This window comes from Pleurodeles waltl, chromosome 11, assembly GCF_031143425.1.
Source record: "Pleurodeles waltl isolate 20211129_DDA chromosome 11, aPleWal1.hap1.20221129, whole genome shotgun sequence".
Taxonomy (NCBI): Eukaryota; Metazoa; Chordata; class Amphibia; order Caudata; family Salamandridae; genus Pleurodeles; species Pleurodeles waltl.
In genome coordinates this window covers 474,843,902-474,870,352 of record NC_090450.1, presented here as the reverse complement: position 1 = coordinate 474,870,352, position 26,451 = coordinate 474,843,902, and positions in this window count along the sequence as shown.

Sequence of the window (26,451 nt, the reverse complement as noted above, 5' to 3'; positions counted from 1 at the left end):
AATGAACTTGGTATGTAGAGGTATCTGGTGGTGGTCATTTTATTTTTTGATTAATTTCATGTATGATATAACCACACACCCGAAGGCTCAAGCTTCCAACGCTAGCCGCCTGACAATTTGATAACCATGACTATGGTTGACATAGGCTTTACTCCATAATCAGCAAATGTTTTCTTTTCTTCCAGCTGCTTGCCTTCAAATGCAAATCCGATGCGATCACTGCCTGTGAACGATAATGGATCACATTTAGTGAAATAACCAATAAACAGCGATATCACTGAATGCAATGATTGTGACCTCTATCTATGTATTATACGGTGTACATTGATTCTCTAGTGTGTGACTAACCCTATGCCTCTATGTAAAGTAATACCTAAATAACACCCATACTTCACTCCCCTGAGACCTTTAACAATGTTTTTAAGACCTTACAGAGAAGAAACATAACTTAGAAGTTGGCGGTGAACGGCAGCCTGAGTCGTCATGCTAATGCATTTATCATCTGATTTGTTACAATGACGTACAACTGGTGCCTGACACAACTTACGCTGTTATGGAAGGGGCCACCATCTCCTCCGTAAGAATTTATCATATCTTTTTTTCGGCAGTTTGCGATTAAAGTACATATAAAACGCATTAGTACATATGATAAAATCTGTGCAATAGATCAAAATAAGTATGCAATAATTGTATAATTATAAAAGTCATAAATGCAACCAAAGGTAATTTCATTTCGATAGAACAACTCTAAGATCTATGTAAAATTCATAATAGGCCTTCAGAGATATTAAAAAATGTATTCTCGCTCAATAAAGTGCCTAACCAATAGTAGTGATGAAACATATAATTCAATGTTACTGCAACTTTAATACCTTATTTTACTAGTGGGGTACTCAAAGGGTGTTGGACCTGGCCTTTGTGGCAGGTTCATCCCCTGACTTTTTGCCTCCTTCCTCCTATTTTCTCAGATCTCTCGATGTTGGCTCTAGGACTCTGAGCACTTTATCACTCCTGATCAGTAATACAGTGCAGGTGCTCTCCCTTCTATCCCTTCTAAAGTTGGTATGATTGGCTTATACCTAATTGGCATATTTAATTTACCTATAAGTCCTTTGTGCAGTGGTATCTCTATACCCAGGGCCTGTAAATTAAATGCTACCACCGAAGTAGCATTTTAATCCTGTTTCAGACCTGCTAGCGCAGTGCTTGTGTGCGCAGTTTTCTGCCACAGGGACCTGGCATCTAAATTTGCTTGCCTTGCCAGGCCCAGAACTAGCCTTTTACTACATGTAAGTCACCCTTAAGGTAGGCCCTAGCTAGCCATATGGGCAGGGGGCTATCTATGTAGAAGGCAAGACATGTGCCAGGTCGCGTGGCCTGTCCTGGTAGTGACAAACAGCCTAACATGGTGTCTCACTGCTGTGAGTGCTGCCTTCTCATAGGATTGCATTGGAAATACCCTGCCTTATGTGTAGGCAGTATTGTCTGATCGTAGGCATGTTTGGTATGGTTGTAATGGTGGTAGAAATGCTGCTTACTGGTGTAAGTGGATTTTTTATTACTATTACAGAAATGCCACTTCTAGAACGTGAGCATTTCTCTGCTTATGACTATGGTGTTTTGCAGCTGGACTCCAATCCACGTCTGGGCAGAGTGAAAGTTGGGCTTTGTGCATACTTTTCAGATAGCCTATACACAGGGAGGGTGGAGGTGTCACAGAGGTGCATCTGCATACTGAATAGTCTTCATGGGCTGAGAGAAGGTAGAGGCGGGGCACACCTGCATTTGTGACGGCTGTGCCCTGGCCTCACAAAATAGGGTTGTTTACCCCAACTGATGTTTGGAGTCTGTGCTGGAGGAGAGGTGGGACACTCCCAAACCCAGTTGTAACTGGTTGGAACCTCCTCCCCCCCTTCTTTGTGAAACACACTGTAAACCTGAGTATAAGTACAGGGGAATTTTCCCCACAATTTGGTAACACTTTGGAACTGAACCTTACCTGGAACTGGACACAGAATGCTGGAAGGACTCACCAGGAACCGCCATGGACTGCTGCTGTTGTGCTGAACTGTGACCTGTTGGGTCACTAGGAGAGACTGCCATCTGCCTGCATCCCCCTAGGCTGGCCTGCTACTGGGCCCTGTAACCTGTGTGCCTTTTTCCTGGACTTTGTCTCCCAGGGGCAGGGTGCTGTGGCGCCTGGCCCCTGCAACACTCAGAAGTGCATGAGGAGTGCTTCTTCCCCTTTGATTGGGTGCCTGGAGGGCGTTCTGCCTAGTCTGAGACTAGCGCTTGGAAAGCGCTTTGTGATGGTGCCCTTTGCTCTTGGTGAAGCGCACTTGTGAATCCCAGAATAACCGCTGCGACCCAGGCTCATGGATTTTCCCTGAGCGCTCTTAACATGCTTTCTGGAGTCCCTGAATCACCGCCGCAGCCCGGATGGGCTTCTTTCATCGAGCGCGAGTGACGCGCTGTGTCTGGGACCCCCGGGGCACGGCCCGGTGAAGTTGGGAACAAGCGTGCTCCAGATAGTGCTCCTGGGGCGCCGAATGCTGAGGCAAGTGCCCCCGGGGCACGAGCAGGCACCCTTTTCTGGTGCATCACCGCCACGGCCTGGCCCGACAAGGAGAGAGGGGGCGTGTCACCCAAAAAGGCAGCAGGACTACAAGGACGCGGTCGCCGGCTGCTAAGCCCCGCTAAAGGAAGAGAGAGGAGCCGTACTGAGAGTGTACAGCAGGGTATTGCAGCCCCCGAGAGGAGAGCGGGCTGCAACCCTTCCCCTGGTCACCCTGACGCTTGAGGGCGGAAGCCTCATGGGAGGACCCCGGCACTGCAGGCCTGATTATTAGCCATTATCGGCACCTGTAAAATTGCTCAGCACGGTTACAATGGCCAATACTGGCAGATATCCAGAGAACAAGAATGAGTGCATTATGATCACTATCTTGTCAGGTACTACAGTCATGGTAATTAAGTAGAGCCACACCCTTCCATCTAGTAAAATATATCTGTTAAACCTGACCACCTTAGGGTGGTTACCCCTAACTTTTTGCCTGCCTCCCTCCACTTTTTGGACACTGTTGTTGCTGATTTGAGGACTCTGCGCAATTTTCCACTGCTAACTAGTGCTAAAGTGCATATGCTCTCTCCCTTAAAACATGGTGACTTTGGTTCATATCCAATTGGCTTATTTAATCTACTTGTAAGTACCCAGTAAAGTGCACTACATGTGCCCAGGGCCTGTAGATTAAATGCTACTAGTGGGCCTGCAGCATTGATTGTGCCACCCACATAAGTAACCCCCTAACCATGCCTCAGGCCTGCCATTGCACGGCCTATGCGTGCAGTTTCACTGCCACTTCGACTTGGCATTTAAAAGTACTTGCCAAGCCTTAAACTCCCCTTTTTCCTACATTTAAGTCACCCCTAAGGTAGGCCCTAGGTCACCCATAGGGCAGGGTGCTATGTAGGTAAAAGGCAGGACATGTACCTGTGTTTATATGTCCTGGTAGTGTAAACCACTAAATTCGTTTTACACTGCTGTGAGGCCTGCTCCTTTCACAGGCTAACATTAGGGTTACCCTCATTTACGGTTTGAGTGGTAGATTCTGATATGAAAGGAGTAACAAGGTCATATTTAGTATGGCCAGAATGGTAATACAAAATTCTGCTGACTGGTGAAGTTGGATTTAATATTACAGTTTAAGAAATGCCACTTTTAGAAAGTGAGCCTTTCTCTGCACTTAAATGCTTCCGTGCCTTACAATCCACATCTGACTGGCTTAGTTCACAGCTCCCTTGTGCATTTTACTCAGACAACCCCAAACACAGGATGTTCAGTCACACCTGCACACATCTGCATACTGAATGGGTCTTCCTAGGCTGGGAGGGTGGAGGTCCTGACACCTAAATGTCAAAGGACAGTGGCCTGCTCTCACACAATGGACTGCCACACTCCCTGCTGGGACCCTGGCAGACAGGATGGAACTGAAAGGGGACCTTTTGCACTTCTAAGCCACTCTTTGAAGTCTCCCCCACTTCAAGGCACATTTGGGTATAAGAACTGGGTTTCTGGCCCTGACAACTTAGTCACTTCCTGGGAAAGAAACTTTGCACCAGAACCTGCAACCTGCCAAGAGAAGCTGCCTGGCTGCCCAAAGGACTCACCTGACTGCTTTGCTGAAAAGGACTGCTACCTTGCTGTTGCCCTGCTGCCATGCTGCCTCTGGCTCTGCTGAGAAGTGCTCTCCAAGGGCTTGGATAGAGCTTGCCTCCTGTTCCTTGAAGTCTCAGGGCCAAAAATACTTCATCCTGCAAAGAACTTGTGTGGTGAAAATTCAACTCACAGCCTGCCAGAAACGACGCACAGCCTGCATAGCGGTGAGGAAATCACTGCACGCCGAACTGGAACGACGTAGCCTGGCTCCCAGAGTGGAGATCGATGCAGCGCCGGCGTTGCTACCGGAGCTTCGACAAACAGCCCACAGTATCGACACATAGACGAACCAGAACGATGCAGCCAACTTCCTGTGAAGAGAATCGACGCAGCACCTGCTGTGCTTCAGAAATTTCCCTGCATCGCCCACCAGATCGACGCAGCTCCTTTGACTTCGTCCTCCATGCCCAGGATTTCTCCGCAACGTCCAAATTCCCCCAACCCGAAGAGGCTCCAAGTACACGTACCAGAAATCGACACAAAGCCCTGGCGGTGTGAAAAATATTGACACATCGTCTGTGTGCACACAGAGAAACCGATGCACACCTGACCGTTTTCCACGCATCTCCTCCTCTGCAGCCCCTTGCCGATAATGTAGATGCAAACCATGTACTTTGTGCTCTCAAGAGACACTTGTTGCTTTTTAACACTTAAAGACTCTTTTATTAATCATTTTCTAAAGTGATATCTCAAAGTGTACTTATCAAATCTTGATTGTTTTGAACTGCATTTAATCAGATAAATATTCTATATTTTTCTAAACACCGTGTGATGTATTTTTGTGGTGTTAAGAAGGGTCTTTGAAGTGCACAAAGGTCCTTTCTTACTAGCCTTGGCTACAGACTACCAGTAGGGGGTAATTAGCCTTTTTTCAGGCACTCCTTATTCAGGTGAAGTTTCAGCTATGATCCACCCTCCCTACCTAGGAAGAGCCATCAGAATGTAGATGAGTGCTTCCTGTGTTGGTGGCTGTCTAGAGGGAATGCACAAAGTGTGGCTATCACCCACCCCAGACGTGTATTAGAGACAGGCTGCAGGTGCACAGAGCTCTATGAGGAGAGAAAGTCCCACTTACTAAAAGTGGCATTTCTAAAATAGTAAGGTTAAATCCAACTTTACCAATATAGAGGATTTATCATTACCATGCCAATGCTATGAAACATGATGCAACTACTCCTTTTGGATCAGGAATTACAGCTTAAAAGTACATGAAGGAATTCCCAATGCTAGCATATGAGAGGAGTAGGCCTCATAGCAGTGAAAATGGCTTTGGCATGTAAGATTCTTTTCCATGTTGTTAGACACATGAATCAGGAAAATTCTTTTGAACTATGGCATAGCTATGTTGTCAAAGTTCAAGACTCTATGCTCTCTGCAACCTGAAGGGCAGAAGTGATGCCTGAAGCTACAGCCTGTGTGCTGGGATGGAAAGTCCCCTACATGGTAACGGATATGCACCCCGAACCAGTCTTAAATGCCTTAACTGTATAGATGTCTGTTGTCATAAGCAAACATGGATCATTTGTGTACACCACGACAAAGGCCTGTCTCATGGATTGCGTCTTGTTGGACAGGGAGAGGTGCCCAGAACACTATCCTCATAGTGGTGAGAGGCCATAGTCTTCATCAAGAATAAAGCAGCCCAGGCACAGTGGTGGCAACAGACTGTGTAGTGATCAGTAATAGCGAACTGGTCCTTCTTAACCTGTGTCACTAAAGTGAGGCTTACAGGCTCATTCATTTAAAGTTCCCCTGCTGGGTGCTAACACACCGTTGTACTGCGCTGTGCGTGCATGGTGAATGCATGTGCTAGATGTATGTGTATCTGGGAGGGGTACAATACATGGAAGGATGCAGTGCTGTGCAGTGCGTGCATGGTGAATGTATGTACTAAGTATGTGTGTCTGGGCGGCTTACAATACATGGAATGAGATACTGCAGTGCAGTGCATGCATGTTAAATGCATGTACTGAATGTACCTCTTTAAAGTGGTACCTAACATTTAGGAGCCTGGATACAGGAGTGGCAATGGCCCTTTCAAATTTGCCTGAGTAGTACAATAAGTATTTTTCTTTTTTGATGCACGAAGGCGATACATATAGACAATGGAAAATACAGGGTTCAGAATTCACCCCAGTACCTTGCCAATAGATCAGATAACAGATGTCAGAGGGTGGAGGACTCCCAGAAGCAGGGACAGAGAGGCCCTTGCAAATTTTTATTAGAGATCAATTTGAGATACTGAATGAAAAGAATGAGGCTGTAGTTGACTCTGGTGATGGAACCATGGTAGGAGCCCTAAAGCGCCATGGATTCAATCTCTAGAAACCACATAGGACAAATCAATCTCAGACAAACACTGAGGGTGTCCTCTATTGGATTTTGCAGTGTTTAACCTGCACACTCACCACCTTTAGGGCCATATGTACGAACACATTTTCCCATAGACACAGAATGGGTAAAACCCTTTGCTACATCTGGCCCTTAGTTTCTAGAATACACAGTACACTAGCTCAAATTTCTAGGGTATCACTGTCACCAATTCCAAAAGTAAATCCCATGGGTGGGTTGAGTTTAACAGAGACCCTGAGCTTGCATTTGGCACTTCCGAAAGCTAAGACAGATGAAGATGGGAAGGCCAGAGAGTTAGAGAGGGAGAAACTAAAATTAGCTCACCGGGAACAAGAAGAGAGGAGATGGGAGAGAAGGGAACAATGGGCCCGGGAAAAGAAACTGTAAGAAAAGGAGAAGAAACAGAGGGAAAGAAGGAAAAACAATGAGATTGGGAGGAGAAACAGTAGGAAAAGGAAAGAGAGCTTGAGAGGAAAAGGATAGCCCTTGAGAGAGAGAGAAACTGCAATGACAACCTCATCTCGGATAAGTGACTCTACATCCAGTTCAGGCCACTTTGTGGACAGGGTTCCACAAGATCGTGTCTGGGTGATGTGAAAGGTCATGATATTTTGGAATGGTTTATGAGCTTCGTAGTTGCTTGTCAGGCTCTCGCCTCAAATGGGGTGTCCAAAGCAGCTGCCTGAATGGGGCGCATGTCATAGGATGGGATAGCCATCATTAGGAGAATGGTTGTGGCAGACCAGATGGTCTATGAGTGAATGACACTTAGGGCCTCATTATAACATTGGCGGCAAATGGCACCTACCGCCATGGCAACGGCCTCCAACATACCGTCACCGTGGCTACGGACCGTCCACCGGATTATGAACGTAGCCGGAATTCCACCAGAAGGCTGGTGGAATTCCGGCTGCGGTCATGGCGGCGGACGGCGGTAAGGTGGCAGTGCTGCCAGCAGCAGTGCCTCGCCTGCAGAACGCCGCTGACCGTATCATGAGTCATGATACGGCCTGGCGGTGTTTTTCTGCTGGACACTGCTGCTGGCAGCAGCGCCGGGTCCCGTCTCCTCCCAGAGGACCCCCTACACGCAGGTAAGGTGGGTTCTCCGACAGAAGAGGGGGGTGTTGTGTGCGTGTGTGGGGGTGTGTGTGATTGTGTTAGAATGTGTGCATGCGTGTGTAATGTGTGTGTACATGAGTTGGTGTGTGTGTGTGTACGCGCATGAGTGTTGCTGTGAGTCTGTATGAATGTATGCATGCGTGGGTGAATGTGGGAACGCGTGTGTGTAGGAATGTGCATGTACTTGTGTATATGTTGGGGGGATCGGGAGGGTGTGTGTGGGGGAGAACTCTGGGGAGCGGGGTGGGGAGACCCCTTACAGTGCCAGGGAAGGATATCCCTGGCACTGATAGTGCCTACCGCCATGGTTTTCGTGGCAGTAGAGAAACCACGGAAACCATGGCGTTGGACGGGGTCAAAATGCCATGGGCGGCCTAGTGACGGCCACTGGGCTGGAGACTGAAGTTCCCAGCCCGGCGGTCATTACCGCCGCGGCAGTGGGTGTGTTAAATTGGCGGTTTGGCTTTGGCCAAATCGCCAATATCATAATAGTGGCGATATGTACTGCCAGCCTGTTGGCGGTAAGACCTCCACTGTTACACCGACCGCCAGGGTCGTAATGACCCCCTTTGTACCTTCAGAGAATCCGGGACTCCAGGGGAGTGGATGATGCTCCATTTGAAACTTGGATTCGTGGAGTATTGCATGATTGGAATGAGTGGGTAAGTGGAATGGAGATCAAGGACTTTCAGTCCCTTAACTTGTTGATGCTGACTGATCAACTCCAGGAGGAGTGCCCTACCTCCAGGAGGAGTGCAATACCTGTTTACCTAAACAGATAGGGATCCAGAGAAACCTGTAGTGTTGGCTGACAAGTGGTCATCTAACAGGGTTCACAAAGGGCTAGAGAAGCAAGATTCTAAACAAAGAGGGAGAAGACCTCTTCACAGACAGGTTCTAAACAAGAGGGAAGGGCCAATGTAATTTTCATGGGACTCTGAGATGATCCAGGAAACATGAGAATGCTAATTATGTGTGGAAGACAAGGAAGTTCTTCCAGGTCTAAGGAGGTGACTTGCTACAAGTGCAATAAGGTAGGGCACTTTAAAAGAGATTGGCGTGTGAAAGACCCTGACATAGCAATACCTGTGATATCAAGCATGTTACATGTGGGTAAAGGTACCAGAGAAGGCCTTGCTGTGCTCAACCTACTAGTTATGGAGATTGGGGAGAGGGGATCAAATGATCTGAAGCACATTCATCCAAACATGATGAGGTTTGTGCAGCAAGTTAGTATCAATGGGAGGAAAGTGCCTGCGCTGAGAGATACCTGAACCTTCAACACTATGTTTAAAAGGAAGTTCCTTAAGCATGAGGAGACACTCCCTGAACCAAGGATCCAGGTTTGGTAGCCACTGGAGAGGGCATGGAGTATCAGTAGAGAACTCAGTGGCAAGGCGGCCTTGGTTGATGCCAGGGTAAAGGAAAAGCAAGGTGCTTGATGTGTCTTGGGCAATGATTTGATTGCCCCTTAGCTTACTGCCAGGAATAGAAGCCTTTATGTCTTGGACAACATCAGCTGTGTTGACCAGAGCACAGGGTGCACATCAGTTTCAGAGTGAGACTGGGATTATTCCTCATTTGCAGAGACCAGGACAAGGTAATATGTAGAAAAAGGCAGACTCCAGGAAGACAATGACCAGGGAAGACAATGCTTCTGCTCCAGAGGAAGGGGAGGATGAAGATCCTGAGTTGGACTAGTTGCTGGAGGATGGGTCATATCCAGAACTGCATGGATTGCTAGTAGCTGGAGGGCCTACCAGGAAGATTTCTGCAAGGCAAAGGGGGAGTGACCAATGCTTATGGAACTTCAGAAGGAAGCCCAGAAACAGGTGAACAAAGCTGTGGTTGGGAAACACTATGTTGGCTGGGGGGATGGCATCCTTTATATGAAGCATGTAAATCCTCAATCAGGAACTAGCTAGATGCTAGTGGTTTCTTTGGTACACAGGAATTTCCTGTTGTCACTAGCCCATGAATTGCCCTTAGCAGCACACCAAGAGTTTAGAAAACACCAGGGTAGATTGGATCCTCAGTTCTACTGGCCAGGGATGTGCAGAAACACAGAGAGGTTCTGTAGAATTTGTCCTCCTCACCAACTAAGTTCTAGGTCAGGAGGGAGGACTAAGGAACAGTTAGTGCCTCAACCAGATGTAGGTGTTCCATTTAAGTGGGTGGGAATACACATCTTTGGTCCATTTGACTACACCCCACAGTCAGGCAGCAAGTCTACCTTGATTGTGGGGGATCATGCCACCAAGTACCCTGCAGCTGTACCTCTAAGAAGCATGACTGCACAGGTGGTCGCGAGAGTGCTCCTGGGGATCTTTTCTGGGGTTAGATTTCCAAGGGCAGTATTTCCTGACTCCTTTTATATGAGAGGGATGTGGGAGAAAGCTGGGTAACATACCATTTCTCCATAGCATGCTACGCACAAATCAATGGCTTGGTGGATTGGTTTAATAAGACACTGAAGAGCATGATGGGAAATTTGCCAGAGAACCTCAGGAGGACGTGGAATATTCTCCTGCTATGTCTCTTATTTGCCTACTGAGAGATACCGCAAAATGGTGCAGGGTTCAGCCCCTTTGAGCTTCTGTATGCGCACCTGGTGGGGGTCGACTCACCTTAGTCAGAGCAGTGTGGAAAGGAACAACAGAAGGATGTGGTGAACTATGTGATTAGCCTCAGGAAGTTGATAGCGTGATACATGAGTCAGACAAAGGAAATCCTTCAGTCCAGTCAGGCACTGATGAAGGAATGGGACGACCAGAAAGCTAAGTTGACTCGGTATAAAGAAGGTAAGGAAGTGTTAGTGCTATTTTGTGGGCCATAAAAGGTAGTTCAGAAGATTGCTGATGGTAAACACTTGATAGGCCCAGGTGCAACAAGGGAACCCAAGACGATGTTCCATGTGAACAGGCTGAAACTTTAACTCCAGAGAAATTAAACAGTAAATGATGTGGCTATGCGAAGGAAGTAGACGAAAACTGTGAGCCTCTTCCTGACGCTTCATAGTGCCATGAATGATGGCACAGTAGAACAGGTTCAGTTAGCCACTGAGTAACACCTAAGCAGTAATGAGAGTGTAGAGATGGATTGGGCAGTTTGCCAAACTCTTCTGCTGACTCCAGAATTGACACCTGTCTGCATGCATGCCATACACACAGGTGACAGTCTGCCTCTCTGGGGCAGGATCTACAGAATCCCTGACCATGTTCGAGGATGCATTAAGGCTGAAGATGCTGATGATGTTGGATCAGTGGGTCATTAAGAGATCTCGTAGTCCTTGAGCGAGTCCTGTGGTGCTAGTACTAAAGCAAGAGTCTACTGACTTGCAGTTCTATGTGGACTATTGAACCCTTAGTGAGGTAACCAAAACTGATGCCCATCCAGTTGAAAGAGTGGATGAGTTTGTTGATTTGTTAGGTGCCGCAAGAACTTAAACACTTTGGATTTAACCAGTGGATATTGGTAAGCTGCTTTGACACCAAATTCCAAGGATAATACTGCTTTCTCTATGCCAGAGGGGTTGTATCTGTCCAAGGTCATGCTCTTTGAGATGAAGAATGCTCCTGCCATTTTTCAGCATCCTGTGAACCATGTTCTTGCACGGCTGGAAGGGTTATGTGTGACCTACCCAAGTGTCAGATGGGGCAGTCCTTTGTAGTCTATCTGGGGCTTGAGGTGGGAAACAAGAAGATTTGCCCGTTGGATACCAAGATTAAGTTTCTGATGTAGTGGAGAGAATCTTTTACCCAGACTGAAGTGAAGGCTTTTGAAGACTCACCTGGTATTACAGGAAGCCAGTGTACTCGCCCTTGGAGTCACTCTCGGGTCCGGGGTTCAAGGTGAAGTTACAGGTTCACTTCTTCCTCCCCTGGTAAGAGGGTAGCAGGCAGCAGGTCAGCACAGCAGGGCAGTAGCTCCTTCAGAGTAGCAGGCCAGCAGATTGGCAGTCCTTCTTCCTGGCAGACTATCCAAAGGTCTAGAAGTGTACTGAAGAGTTGGTGTCTGAGGTCCAGTATTTATGCCCAGTTGTAGCTTTGATGTGGGGTAGAACCTTCTAGAGGCTTGCCTTTGAGGTGCAAAGATGCCTTGCTTTCTTGGTTCTGACTCCAGACTAACTACGGGGGCATGCAACCCAGTCATAGCTGTCTAGGAGGAACACACAAAGCCCAACTGCCAGCTAACCCAGTCACAAGACCAGAGACAGGCACTAAATGATTAAGGACCTGATTTGTAGTTTGGCAGATGGGGTTATTCCGTGACAAAAGTCCGCCATATTCCTATTACATCATATCCCAAGGAAATCGTAATAAGGCGACTGGGTTTATGATGGAGTATCCTGACAGCTAAAGTCTATATCAGGCACTATGGCAGGAAAATGCCAACTTTCTAAAATTTTCAAAATTTTAGCTTACAATCCGACTTTGCTATAAATTACTATTTTAAATCCCAGTTCCTGAAACACGAAAAATGAACTAGTTACCTTTTTCCATTGGAAATTACACTTATAAAATGTAATAAGGTAACTCCAATATTAGTCTATAGGATAGGTAGGCCTTGTAGTAGTGAAAAACAAATTTAAGAGTTTTTCACCACCAGGACATTTAAAAATTAAACGTACATGTCCTTCTTTTGAAATACATTGCTCCCTACTTTCTGGGCTGTCCAGAGTATACCCTAGAGGTGATATATGTATTAAAAAGGAAGGCTAAGACCTGGAAAAAAGTTTAGGAAGATTGCAGAAGGCACAGTAATCTCTATGGCAATGCAGAGATGCTGTCAAATTAGTAGAATAATGCCAAACATTGAAGAATAAGAGTTGGTAATATGCGCAGTGGCTATGCACCTTTTTAAAAGGTGGGACCCCACCTCCTGCTGTGCAAGTACACTTCATAAGCGAGGAAAGAAGTGAAAAAGGAATTAAGGTCGGCAAACTGAGCAGAAGCTGCAAATCTTCAAAAGGCTCAGATTTCACTTATCCTCGGCCAAAAGGGAGCAAACATTTTGAGCAGGAATTGAAACCCACGCCTCAGCAAACCGCCAAAGGAGGACAAGCATCATTTGACGAGCAGTAGTCGGGTCTTGGCTCACAACCTTGCCAAAATGACATCCTGCACATGTGAGATGAAGAACTTGGGGGCATATTTAAGAAAAGTGGCGCTGCACCCATCGATGTATTCTGCAGGAGTAGCTCCAAAATATTGGTGCTACTCCTGCAGAGTACATAGGGGCCCATTATAAATCATGGAAGCACCCTTTCAACGCCTGTTATTAGCAGACATTAAAAGCGCTGTAAAAAATGACGCAAGGAAATCTCTTAGATTTCCTTGTGCCATTTTGTTGCCCCCCCCAAAAAGGGGGAATGACCCCTTTGCATACATGATGCCTGGCGCAGGCATAATGTCCGCACTGCCAAAAGGAACTTTTTCACCGACAGACTAGACAAAAACAGCCACAACAGCAGAGAACTCTTCAGCATCGTCAAAGAGTTCTCCAACCCCAGCGCCAGCGCCAACGCCGTCACGCCCTCACAGGATTTGTGCGAATCCCTCGCCACTTTCTTCCATCGCAAGATCAGCGACCTCCACGACAGCTTCGGACACCAGACCCAACCATACACCACTGAACCCGCTTCCCCGGACATCACCCTCAACAACTGGACCCACATCAACACGGAAGAAACCAAATCCATCATGAACTCTATCCACTCCGGCGCCCCTTCGGACCCCTGCCCGCACTTCATCTTTAACAAAGCCGACGACATCATCGCCCCGCACCTCCAGACCGTCATCAACTCTTCTTTTTCTTCTGCTACCTTCCCCGAATGCTGGAAGCACGCTGAAGTCAACGCCCTACTAAAGAAACCTACGGCTGACCCAAGCGACCTGAAAAACTTCCGCCCCATCTCTCTTCTACCTTTCCCAGCCAAGGTAATAGAAAAGACCGTCAACAAACAGCTGACCACCTTCCTGGAAGACAACAACCTGCTCGACCCTTCACAAACCGGATTCCGAACCAACCACAGCACGGAAACCGCCCTCATCTCAGTCACAGACGACATCAGAACCCTGATGGACAACGGTGAAACAGTCGCCCTCATTCTCCTCGACCTCTCGGCTGCCTTTGACACCGTCTGTCACCGCACCCTAATCACCCGCCTACGCTCCACCGGGATCCAAGGCCAGGCCCTGGACTGGATCGCCTCCTTCCTCGCTAACCGCTCCCAAAGAGTTTACCTCCCTCCGTTTCACTCAGAACCCACCAAGATCATCTGCGGCGTACCTCAAGGCTCATCGCTCAGCCCGACACTCTTCAATGTCTACATGAGCCCCCTCGCCGACATCGTACGCAAGCACGACATCATCATCACCTCCTACGCCGACGACACCCAACTTGTACTCTCCCTCACCAAGGACCCCGCCAGCGCCAAGACCAACCTACAAGAGGGTATGAAGGACGTCGCAGATTGGATGAGGCTCAGCCGCCTAAAGCTGAACTCTGAAAAAACGGAAGTCCTCATCCTCGGCAACACCCCGTCCGCCTGGGACGACTCCTGGTGGCCCACGGCCCTCGGCACCGCACCGACCCCCGCAGACCACGCCCGCAACCTCGGCTTCATCTTGGACCCTCTTCTCACCATGACCAAGCAAGTCAACGCCGTGTCCTCCGCCTGCTTCCTCACTCTCCGCATGCTCCGTAAGATCTTCCGCTGGATCCCCGCCGACACCAGAAAAACCGTGACCCACGCCCTCGTCACGAGCCGCCTGGACTACGGCAACACCCTCTACGCCGGGACCACAGCCAAACTCCAAAACCGCCTGCAACGCATCCAAAACGCCTCAGCCCGCCTCATCCTCGACGTACCCCGCAACAGCCACATCTCCGCACACCTGAGACACCTGCATTGGCTCCCAGTCAGCAAAAGGATCACCTTCCGTCTTCTCACCCACGCACACAAAGCCCTCCACAACAAGGGACCGGAATACCTCAACAGACGCCTCAGCTTCTACGTCCCCACCCGCCCCCTCCGCTCCGCTGGCCTCGCACTTGCTGCCGTCCCTCGCACCCGCCGCTCCACGGCGGGTGGGAGATCTTTCTCCTTCCTGGCGGCCAAGACCTGGAACTCCCTCCCCACCAGCCTCAGGACCACCCAGGACCACTCCGCTTTCCGGAGACTCCTAAAGACTTGGCTGTTCGAGCAGCGATAACCCCCCCTTTCCCCCCTAGCGCCTTGAGACCCGCACGGGTGAGTAGCGCGCTTTATAAATGTTAATGATTTGATTTGATAATGTAGCAAAAGGGTTAGAAAGTGGCGCAATGCATGCATTGTGCCACTTTGTAAATATGGCGCAAAGATTTTGGGGTCGTTGGTCCAAATTAAAAAATGACGCTAATGTGGCGCAATGGGGCATTAGGGGCTCATAAACATGCCCCTTGGTATGTGCTGCCCAGACTGCACAGAAGCATATTGGCTCACCCTGTGTTGAACTTTTGTCTGCACTCATTAAAGAGAGCCTAATACTTTTTCTTGGATCGGAGAGACCATTGCTCTTTCTAATTTTGACATGATGAGATATACTCCTGTCCTACAAAATTTCTCCGAGACAACTTTAATTATGAGAAAGGGATGGAACTTCAGAATAAAAAAGAGAAATGTGGTGAAAGGAAACTTCCTCCTTCCCTTTCACCTAGGACATCAGCTTGAAGAGCAGTCCACTCCCACTTTTCCAAATGACCACAAGGTCAACAGAGGTACACACACACAAGTTCCCTCAGTGCGTTACCACGCCTGCACTGCACTTCAGAAGAGATGACTATGAGGGTGTGAGAAAAGAGGTCAACTTCAGCCAGTCGGGATTCTACACAACTTATAATTGCCAAGGTGGACGGAAAAGGAAGAGGGCAACACATGGGGGCAATAATTGGAAGGGGCTGGAAACAGCGCAGGGACAGTCGGGGAATTATCAGCAAACACACAAAGAACTCTCGGGGTGCAAAAAATGGATGATAATTTCCCCTCAGGCCACTAAAACCCACAAAGGTATTAAATCAATATTAAAACAGACCCTCAGTCAAGAACATATGAAAGAAGCAATATAGTGCAGACTTTACTGTTCTAATTCAAATTAAGCATAGTAGTGTGGCAAGTAAGTATTAGAGTTCTACAATTAAAACATTGTCACTGTGCGCAGTTTGTCTACCCCCAGTTTGACGTGCCGGAAATGAGACGGAGAAATATGAAGTTAAAACAAACATGTCAGTTCACATTTATAGTTGTCCATTCAATTCAGTGATGCCAGATTTAAAATCATGGTCTTAAAAAATGGTCACTGTGCACACCTTTCCTCATTTCTTCAATGGTCCCAAATTTCGACCCAGTTTTATGGAGTTAAAAAGCTGTCAGTGTGGGTGCTTCCGAGTTTGTCGGATTAAAGGTGCTATTTATAGCACCTGAAAAATCCCGATACCCCAGGTTCTAAATGTAGTGTGTGAGATAAATTGCACCTGTACAGATTTTTGTGGGATTACATGCAGATTTTGATGCTTGGGAAACACCGTAATATTTCCCCTGCCAAAATTAAATAAAAGGTGTGGAATTTAACTAACCTAGTATATACTCGGTGAGATAAATACCACCTGACTCAGCATTCCGAAGCCTGCCCAAACACAAATCACAAAACTCTGGCAAACTTAAAGTTACTGAGTAAAAAAAAAACATGGTCACTATGTCCACCTTTCCTCATCCCACTCAATTCAATGGTGTCAGAAAAGAGGCAGACTTCTAGAATTAAAAACGGTCACAGTGCACAATTTTACTAACTCCCTTTAATTAAATGGTGCCAGAAACAAGACTTAAGTTCAAAGCTACACGCTGTCACTCAGCACACCTTCACTTGTCCTACTCTATATAATGGTGACAGAAACAACATATAAGAATTTCACAGCTAAAAAAATTGCTGTGCCCACTTTAACTTATCCCATTTAGTTCAATTGTGTTAGAAATGAAACTAACTTGCAACTGGTAAAAGGCTTTCTGCCATGTACCATTCCTATTTTGCAAGTCGGTAACCAGATACCAACTCATAAAAGAGGGATTGTGACTCACTATTAGGAAGGGGCATGCTAAGGGCATCTCTTCTCAATAGCGACTCGCAGGGCCATGTATGATTGTTTTGCGACCGGGATTGTGGTAGTAAAACAATCGCAGTTACCACCAACTTCAAGTTGGTGGTAACATATTTGAAAACGGGAAGGGGTAACCAAGGGACCCCTTTGCGAATCTGGGTGCAAGGGACCACATTCTACTCTTAAAAGATGCAAAGAAAAAAAAAAGATTTCTTTTGGTAAAGCATCCCATTTTCCTGTAAGGAAAACGGGCTGCATTACATAAAAAAATGCTTTATTTAAAAAGCAATCAAAGACATGGTAGTCTGCTGACCCCAGCAGGCCACCATCCCTGTGATTGTAGCCATTCACAATGGGTCACAAATTGTGACCTGCCTCATGAATATTGATGAGGCAGGTCCATTTGTGACCCACTGCGAATTGCTAACAGTGTTCAACTCACTGTAATACATTGCTTGTTTGCGATTTCCCAACAGCAAATCACAAAACTTCGCTATTAGGAAATCGCAAAGTGCTTTCTTGATATCTCTGGTCCCCTTTTCTGTGAACAAAATAGCAACTATAAGTTCAGTCCTTTAATAGCGAAGGGTGAGTTCACTAAATTATGGTGTAATGCAGTTCAGCAACAAAGGTTTTTGCATTGTGCTAGGAGGTAGAGCCAGTAAAGACCCATATTTAATAAAAATGACCTGCTGCTGCTCAATTCCCCTGAGATGGCGCATGTACATCCTCGCCTTGTGTTACACGTTTTCCTTCCCAGTAACTACCTAATATCTACCATGGTGTGAAGGCATGTGCATGATGTCTTACAGTGTTGTACTTGAGGGAAACCCCTCCTGTACTAAATCCCGTGCTATACACTTTCATTACGTTTCACATATTGGATGTGTGCTGTACAGAGTAGCAGCACACATGCAATGAGTGAAATGTATGGAGAATAAATACATTTCTCATACTTAATGATTGCTTCTAGGAAGTATCATTTTTTGATTCAAAGCATGGTCTGACAGTCATTGTGAATCTGGTCGCCCAGCAAAAACCATGAGTGGTAGGTAGCCGTGGAAGGCAAAATTACCACATATTTTAAGGCTGCCTTAACACAACGAAGTGTAAAGCAGTGCAAACCTCCATTTGCACTACATTAATCAACTTTCCAGCGCAGTTTTTTTAAAATGAAAAGTAAATACTTTATCGATACTTTGTGCTGCTTTGTGCTACAATGGTGACCTTGTGGTGAACGAGTTTTGATAAATCTGCCTGTGAGACTGTAGCTTTCGCAACACTTAAGATTTACCCTCCAACTTACCTATGATCCTTAAGTCAGGTTCCGGTAGTCTTTTAACCGCTAGCGGTTTGAATTCCCGAAGCGTTGTTTTACTGAAAGCCTCCGCGCTTTTAGCCACGTCAATAATAATGCCGTTGCCAATGGCGGAGTTAAGAAAGACGTTATAACTTCCTCCACACATCTTTGCTCTCTGTTGCCACTCTTTGCTCCCTTGATATGATGACTAAAGGTGGTTTTGTGAATTATATAACATGCCCAGTTCATCTACTTTCACTTTTATTTAGACTGGAGTTTCCAGTTACATTTTAAATGTTAACTCTTTCCATCACTTAAGCCTGACGTGGGCTTTGCATCAAAACCATAACAACGCCTTAAGTCAAGCCTGTCTCTCTATCATGGTCTGTGCCTATAGGTATATATATCACTGCATTTCCCTTCTCTCTACCTCATTCCCCTCTCTGTACCTCACTTGTCTTTTTCTGTCTGACCTTCCTGTATCTCTACTCAAGCAAATTCTCTTCTCAGACAACCTCAGTTCTCTTAGTCACACCGCTCCTTCTCTATTTCTCTGCTACCTTACAATGCTCTACCCCTCTCTCTGCTCTTTCGCCACCTCACCACTCTCCTCACCTATTTCCTTTCTCTCTACCTCACCTTTATCTATTCCACTACTCTTTATTCTCTCATTCTCACTCCCTAACTCTCAATCTTCCTCACATTAGTTCATTACTTTGCATCTTAACCTCTCTCATTCTACTTTTGTTCCCATTCCTGCACTCCTCTAAATATCTTAATCCTTTCTCCCTTTCTCCCTTTCTCTATTTGTCTATCTCTATCCTTTTCCATTTCTAATCACCCCTCCACCACAATCATCTCTCTCAGCCTCCTTTGTGGATCTTGCTACTGTGTGCTGCTTTGTGCTACAATGGTGACCTTGTGGTGAACGAGTTTTGATAAATCTGCCCGTGAGACTGTAGCTTTCCCAACACTTGAGATTTACCCTCCAATTTACTTATAATTCTTAAGTTTGGCCCGGTAGTCTTTCAACCACCAGCTGTTTAAATTTATGGAGCGTTGTTTTTCTGAAATCCTCCGCGCTGTTAATAATATTGCAATTGCCAGTTGGGGTGTTAAGAAAGAAGTGACAAATTCCTCAACACGTCTTTGTGCTGTGTTGGCACTCTCTGCTCCCTTGATTTGATGACTAAAGGGGGTTTTGTAAATGATTTAACATGCTCAGTTCATCTACTTTCTCTTTCATTTAGACTGGAGTTTCCAGTTACATTTTAAATGTTAACTCTTTCCATCACTTAAGCCTGACGTGGGATAGTGAATGCAGTAGCTGGGCGCGTCCTCTTCCCAGCGATGTCTTACAGAAATGTTTTAAGGCAAGGTCAATTTGAGCAATTTCCCAGGGACCCCGTCCTCACACCGGTCCCCCATGTATAGTGAGTGGGAGAGTCGTACTTCCTGCAATATTAATGTTGCTCATTACAAAACAGCTTTGTTTCCTTATTTGAAAGTTGAGTATGCTTAGCAGCAACCTAAGGTCAGATTTACTAAGGGTGATTGCCAGGGCAAATTTAGAAAAAGTGACACACAGCCGGACAAACTCTCGCAAGGCATTTACTTTCCAATGCAAAGGTATTTTGTGCTGGAAAGATGCCCTTTTTACAGCACAAATAATGGGATGAGCTACTTTACATCACTTTGCATCAAGGGGAGCAACCTGGGTGTAACTGGGCGTATTAGCACAAGCAGCCATAGTTTTTGCTGCAAAGGTCTATATTAACCCATTTGCTGCCAGGTCTGTTTTTTGACTATTTGGGGCAGTTCGCACTTAGGCCCTCATAACTTTTTGTCCACATAAGCTACCCATACCAAATTTGTGTCCTTTTTTTCCAACATCCTAGGGATTCTTGAGGTACCCAGAGTTTGTGGGTTCCCCTGGAGGAGACACAGAAATTAGCCAAAATACAACAAAAATGTATTTTTTTTTAAAAATGGGAAAAAAAGGGCTGCAGAAGAAAGCCTGTGGTTTTTCCCCTGAAAATGGCATCAACAAAGGGTTTGTGGTGCTCATATAGCCATCTTCCCAGATGTCAGGAACAGGCAGACTTGAATCAGAAAAACACATTTTTCAACACAATTTTGGCATTTTACTAGACATACCCCATTTTTACTAATTTTTCTGCTTTTAGCCTCCTTCCAGTTTGTGACAGAAATGGGTGTGAAACCAATGCTGGATTCCGAGCAGCTAAACATTTTTGATAAGTAGATAAAATTCTGAATTCAGCAAGGGGTCATTTGTGTAGATCCTTCAAGGTTTTCCTACAGACTGTAACAGCTAAAATAAAAAAAAAATTAAATTGAGGTGAAAAAAACAGCCATTTTCCCCCACATTTTACTCTGTGACTTTTTGCTAAAATGTCAGTTTTTCAAAAACAATATACTGTTACGTCTGCTGGACTCTTCTGGTTGCGGGGCTATATAGGGCTTGTAGGTTCATCAAGAACTCTAGGTACCCAGAGCCAATAAAGGAGCTGCATCTTGCAATGGGTTTTCATTGTATACTGGGTATACAGCAATTCATTTGCTGAAATATAAAGAGTGAAAAATAGGTATCAAGGAAAACTTTGTATTTCCAAAATGGACACATAACAAGGTGTTGAGAAGCAGTGGTTATTTGCACATCTCTGAATTCTGGGATCCCTATACTAGCATCTGAATTACAGGGCATTTCTCAAATAGACATCTTTTTTTACTCACTGTCTTACATTTGGAAGGACAAAATGTAAAGAAAGACTAGGGGCAATAACACTTGTTCTGCTCTTCTGTGTTCTCTTAAGTCTCCCAATAAAAATGGTACCTCACTTGTGTGGGTAGGCCATATTGCCCACTACAGGTAACACAACATGGGCACATGACATTTTTACATTGAAATGTGGCGTGTTTTTTGGAAAGTGCCTAGCTGTGGATTTTGACTTCTAGCTTAGCCGGCACCTAGGGAAACCTACCAAACCTGGCCATTTCTGAAAACTAGACACCTAGGGGAACACAGGATGGGGTAACTTGTGGTGCTATCACCAGGTTCTGTTACCCAGAGTCCTTAGCAAACCTAAAAATTTAGCAAAAAAACACTTTTTCCTTATATTTCGGTGCTGCAAAGTTCTGGGATTTGAGGGGAGCCACAAACTTCCATCTACCCAGCATTCCCCCAGGTCTCCCGATAAAAGTGGTACGTCACTTGTGTGGGTAGGCCTCGTGCCCACGACAGGAAATGCCCCAAAACACTATGTGGACACATCAACATTTTCAAATGCAAAACTACATGTTTTTGCTGGGGGCACTTGCATTTTTGGTCCTGGAATCAGCAGCCATCTAGGGAAACCTACCAAACCCAAACGTTTCTGAAAACTAGACACCTGAGGGAGTCCAGGGAGGTGTGACTTGCATGGATCTCCCAGTGTTTTCTTAACAAGAATCCTCAGCGAAACTCAAATTTAGCTAAAAAATCTAATTAATCCTACATTTCTGTGTGGGATCATCGCACCAGCACAAATTTCCTACCACTCAACATTACCCTCAGTCTCTCAGTAAAAATGATACCTCACTTGTGTAGGTGGGCCAAGTGCCCACAGGGAACAGGAAAGAGCCAACAACATGTGGAAAATGAAGGGGAACCAAAGCAGGTCCAAAAGGGCAGTTTGGAAAAAAAAAGTTTTAGGCTGACAAGTGGGGCAGAATTGTTATCGGTATAGATGCGACAAAGCTGGGTGGTATGAATTTTGTGGATTCCTGCAGATTCTGGAAGGTTCCATCACAAAAGTGTGGGAAAAATGTGTGATTTCCAGCAAAGTTGAAGGTTTGCAGGGCATTGTGGGTAAGAAAATGGTGCGGGGTGCATGCAAAGCACACCATCCTGGACTCACCCAGATGTTTAGTTATCAGATGTGTCTAGGTCTCGTAGATTTTTCTACATGGCAGCATCCCAAAGTCCAAAAAGTGCCGCACTCACCATTCCAAGTGAGACGATTTAGAGAGTTAGACAAGCTCTCATGGCAAAAATGTAAAACAAAAACCCCAAATAATCAAATGTCCTCTTGCTTGCCGTGGGATAAGATGTTTTAGTGTGTAGGAGAGAGTTGAAAGACTGTTACCCTTTTCAGTTGGGGTGGGTGCATAACCATGCCCATACTGGTTGGTAGCCACAACCCCACTATTTTTGTTTAATTCCCTGGCATCTAGTAGGCTTTCTGTCCCCCCCACCGGAGTGGATCGGGGGTAATTGCCCCATCTGCCCACCGGTGGGCAGAACACCTTTGTCCCCATTTAATTGGGGTGTATGGCCATACCACCACCCTTTTTTTTGTTGAAAAAAAAATCTTTTCTGGTCTCTGGTGAGCTTTCTGCCCCCCTTGGGCACAGATGGGTCTTACAAAAATAGGCTGATCTGCCCCAGAGGGCGACAGAAATGGCCAACAGTAATGTGCCCCCCCAAACACATCAATCCCTGGTGCCTAAGTGGCTTCTTCCACCCCTGGAGGCAGATGGGTCTAATAGAAATAGGTTGATCTGCCCCCAAGGGGGTCAGAAATGGCCTAAAATAAATTTGCCCCCCAGGGGAACGACCCTTGCCTAAGGGGTCGCTCCCAATCTGTAAAAAAAAAAAAAAAGAAAACCCTGGTGCCTAGTGGTTTTTGCCCCACTTGGGAGCAGATCGGCCTAATTACAATAGGGGCCAATCTGCCCCTGGGAGGGAGCAGAAATGGCCTTAAAATAATTTCTCCCCCTGAGGAGCATCCCTTGCCAAAATGGGTCGCTCCCCTTATAATCATAAACAAAAAAACAGCAAACTCCCTGGTGTCTAGTGGGCATTTCTGCTGCCTGATCGCTTCACGATCGGGCTCAGAGATTCATCAAAGGCCTTTCCTTTCCTTTGATGCCTCTCCCACCCACAGCCTGGGATCGGAAGAGAAATGCTTTTGCATTTGTCTTCCAATCTGTGCTGGAAGCTCAGCTTCCAGCATGGTGGGGGTGACCTCTGAAGAGGTCAGTGCACAATTGTGCTCGTAGATTTTTCTACATGGCAGCGACCCAAAGTCCAAAAAGTGACGCTCTCACCATTCCAAGTGAGACGATTTCAAAAGTTAGACAAGCTCTCATGGCCCAAATGTAAAACAAAAACCCAAAACAATCAAATGTCCTCTTGCTTGCCGCGGGATAAGATGTTTTAATGTGTAGGGGAGAGTTGAAAGACTTACCCGCTTCAGTTGGGGTGGGGGCACAACCATGCCCATACTGGTTGGTAGCCACCACCCCACTATTTTTTTTAATTCCCTGGCATCTAGTGGGCTTTCTGCCCCCCCCTCCCCCGGAGTGGATCGGGGGCAATTGCCCCATCTGCCCACTGGTAGGCAGAACAACTTTGTTCCCATTTATTTGGGGTGGGAGTATGGCCATGCCACCACCCTCTTTTTTTGAAAAAAATATATTTTCTGGTCTCTGGTGAGATTTCTGCCCCCCTTGGGGGCAGATGGGCCTTACAAAAATGGGCAGATCGGCCCCCGAGGGGGACATAAATGACCAACAGTAATGTGCCCCCATGGGGAGCAACCCTTGCTGAAGAGGCTGCCCACCCCAAACACACCAATCCCTGGTGCCTAAGTGGTTTCTGCCCCCCTGGAGGCAGATGGGTCTAATAGAAATAGGCCGATCTGCCACCAAGGGGGCCAGAAATGGCCTAAAATAAATTTTCCCCCCAGGGGAACGACCCTTGCCTAAGGGGTTGCTCCCCATCTGTAAAAAAAAAAAAAACCCTGGTGCCTAGTGGTTTCTGCCCCCCCCGGGGGAGGGGGGGGTGGGGCAGAAATGGCCTCAAAATAATTTGCCCCTGAGGAAGGGGGCAGAAATGGCCTCAAAATAATTTGCCCCTGAGGAAGCGTCCCTTGCCCAAGGGGGTCACTCCCCTTATAATCATAAACAGCAAACTCCCTGGTGTCCTGTATCTCTACTCAAGCAAATTCACTTCTCAGGCAACCTCATTTCTCTTAGTCCCAACACTCCTTCTCTATTTCTTTACTACCTTATAATGCTCTACCCTTCTCTCGGCTCTTTTCCCACCTCACCACTCTCCTCACCTATTTCTTTTCTCTTTACCTCACCATTATTTATTCCACTTCTCTTTATTCTCCCATTCCCAGCACCTAACCCTCAATTTTCCTCACCATTAGTTCATTACTGTGCATCTCCACCTCTCTTCTTCTACTTTTGTTTCCATTCCTGCACTTCTCTAAATATTTTACTCCTTTCTCCCTTTCTCTATTGTCTATCTCTATCCTTATCCATTTCAACTGACCCACACCACCACAACCATCTCTCTCAACCTCCTTCTTTATAGATCTTGCCACTTCACCATCTCTTTTTCTCATAAATCTCTACATCTGTATAAACCTCACCTCTGTTTCTCTGTTTCCTGTCAGTTTTCTCTTTCCATGCTTCATCGCATTTCTCTTTGTACCCGTGTGTGTTTCCCCTGTCTTTTTGCCTTCTGACCTTCTGTTTATTTTGTATGCTGGACTTCATTTTAGCTGGTTTATTGTCTCTGCACACTTTACCACTGGAGATCAGTGGTAAAGTGCAAGTGCTCCCTGTGTAAATTGTGATACCGGTTGTTTTTCAGTGATTGGCATATTTGATTTACCAGTAAGTTCCTAGTATAGTGCACCATGTGTGCCCAGGGCCTGTAAAGCAAAAGCTACTAGTAGGCCTGCGGCACTGATTGTGTCACCCACATAAGTAGCCCTGTAAACATGTCTCAGACCTAAACCGCCAGTTTGACCTGGCAAATGCTCTCACTTGCCAGGCCCAAACATTTCCTTTTACTACATATAAGTCTCCCCTAAGGTAGGCCCTATAAGCAGCCCTATGGGCAGGGTGCAGTGTATTTAAAAGGTAGGACATGTACCTGTGTATTTTACATGTCTAGATAGTGAAATACTGCCCGATTTGTTTTTCACTATTGCATGGCCTATCTCTTTATTAGGTTAACATGGGGATTCCATTGAAATTCCTCTTAAGTGTAATTTACCATTGGGAGCAGATAGAGATTGGAGTTTGGGGTCTCTGAACTCACAATTTAAAAATATGGCTTTTTATTGAAGTTGGTTTTTAGATTGCCAGTTTGAAAATGCCACTTTTAGAAAGAGGGCAATTTCTTTCATAACCATTCTGTGTCTCTGCTTGGCTGCTGAATCCACATCTGGGTCAGACTGATGGTTAAGCTGATTGTGAATTCACTCTAGACAGTGATACAAAGGGAGCAGAGGTGCGTGTTTCATTTCCTAATGGGTCTTCCTGGGCTAGAGTGGGAGAGAGGAGCTGACACCCGCACCTGAAAGGGCTGTTCCTGTCCTCACACAATGCAATCTCGGACCACCTGGAGTGCATATGGGGCAAGGCATGGGCAAGGCACGATCTTGTGAACAATAGAGACTTTCATTTGAAGTTTGCCTACTTCAAAGGCTGAAATGAGTATAAGTAGTGGGCCCAAAACCCCAGACTTTTAGAACACTTTGGGATTAAGAGGAACCTCTGCCAAAGAGAAGATCTGAAGAGCTGTGATGAGGAGTACTACTGCCCCTTTGCTGTGTGTGCTTTGCTGGGTTGGCCGGCAGTTGCTACTTCTGCTGGGGAAAGGGCAAAGACTAGACTTTGCTGTGTATTCTGCCTGTGAAGTTTCTCCAAGGGCTTGAAGTAGAGCTTGACTCCTATTGGAAGTCTCAAGGACACCAAAGATTTCAAGTTCTTCTGCCTGCTGGACTGGGAACTCTGTGTTTTGTGTTACAACAGAAGAAAAACTACAATGCTGCCGTTGATGATGCTGCTGCGTGGACCGTGACCTGACGGCACCACCCAGAGCCTTGCCCCGCTTCATAACGCAACCCTGGTGTCACTGATACCCCTGCCTGATGCCATCACTGTGCCGCTGCTTGCACTGTGATCTGTGAGCCCTGCACATCGCATCGACTCACTTCACACTCCAACCCTGGTGTCACTGACACCACCGCTCCACTCTGACTCTGGAGCTGTTGCCTGCACCCTGGCCTGGGGACACCGCTTGTGAGGTACACAAGGCACTGTCCCCTTCCGCACCTCAGCCCCGGTCCTCCAATTCCAGAGCCATCGACTCCAGCATCGTCAACAGATGCCACTGTTTGCACCACGACCCTTGGGTGCCGCACGGAGTCCGCCCCACGTCGCACCGCAGCCTTGGCCATATAGATGACAGCACTCCAACAACAAAGACACAGCTGCCTGCACCGCAACCTGAAGACACTGCATG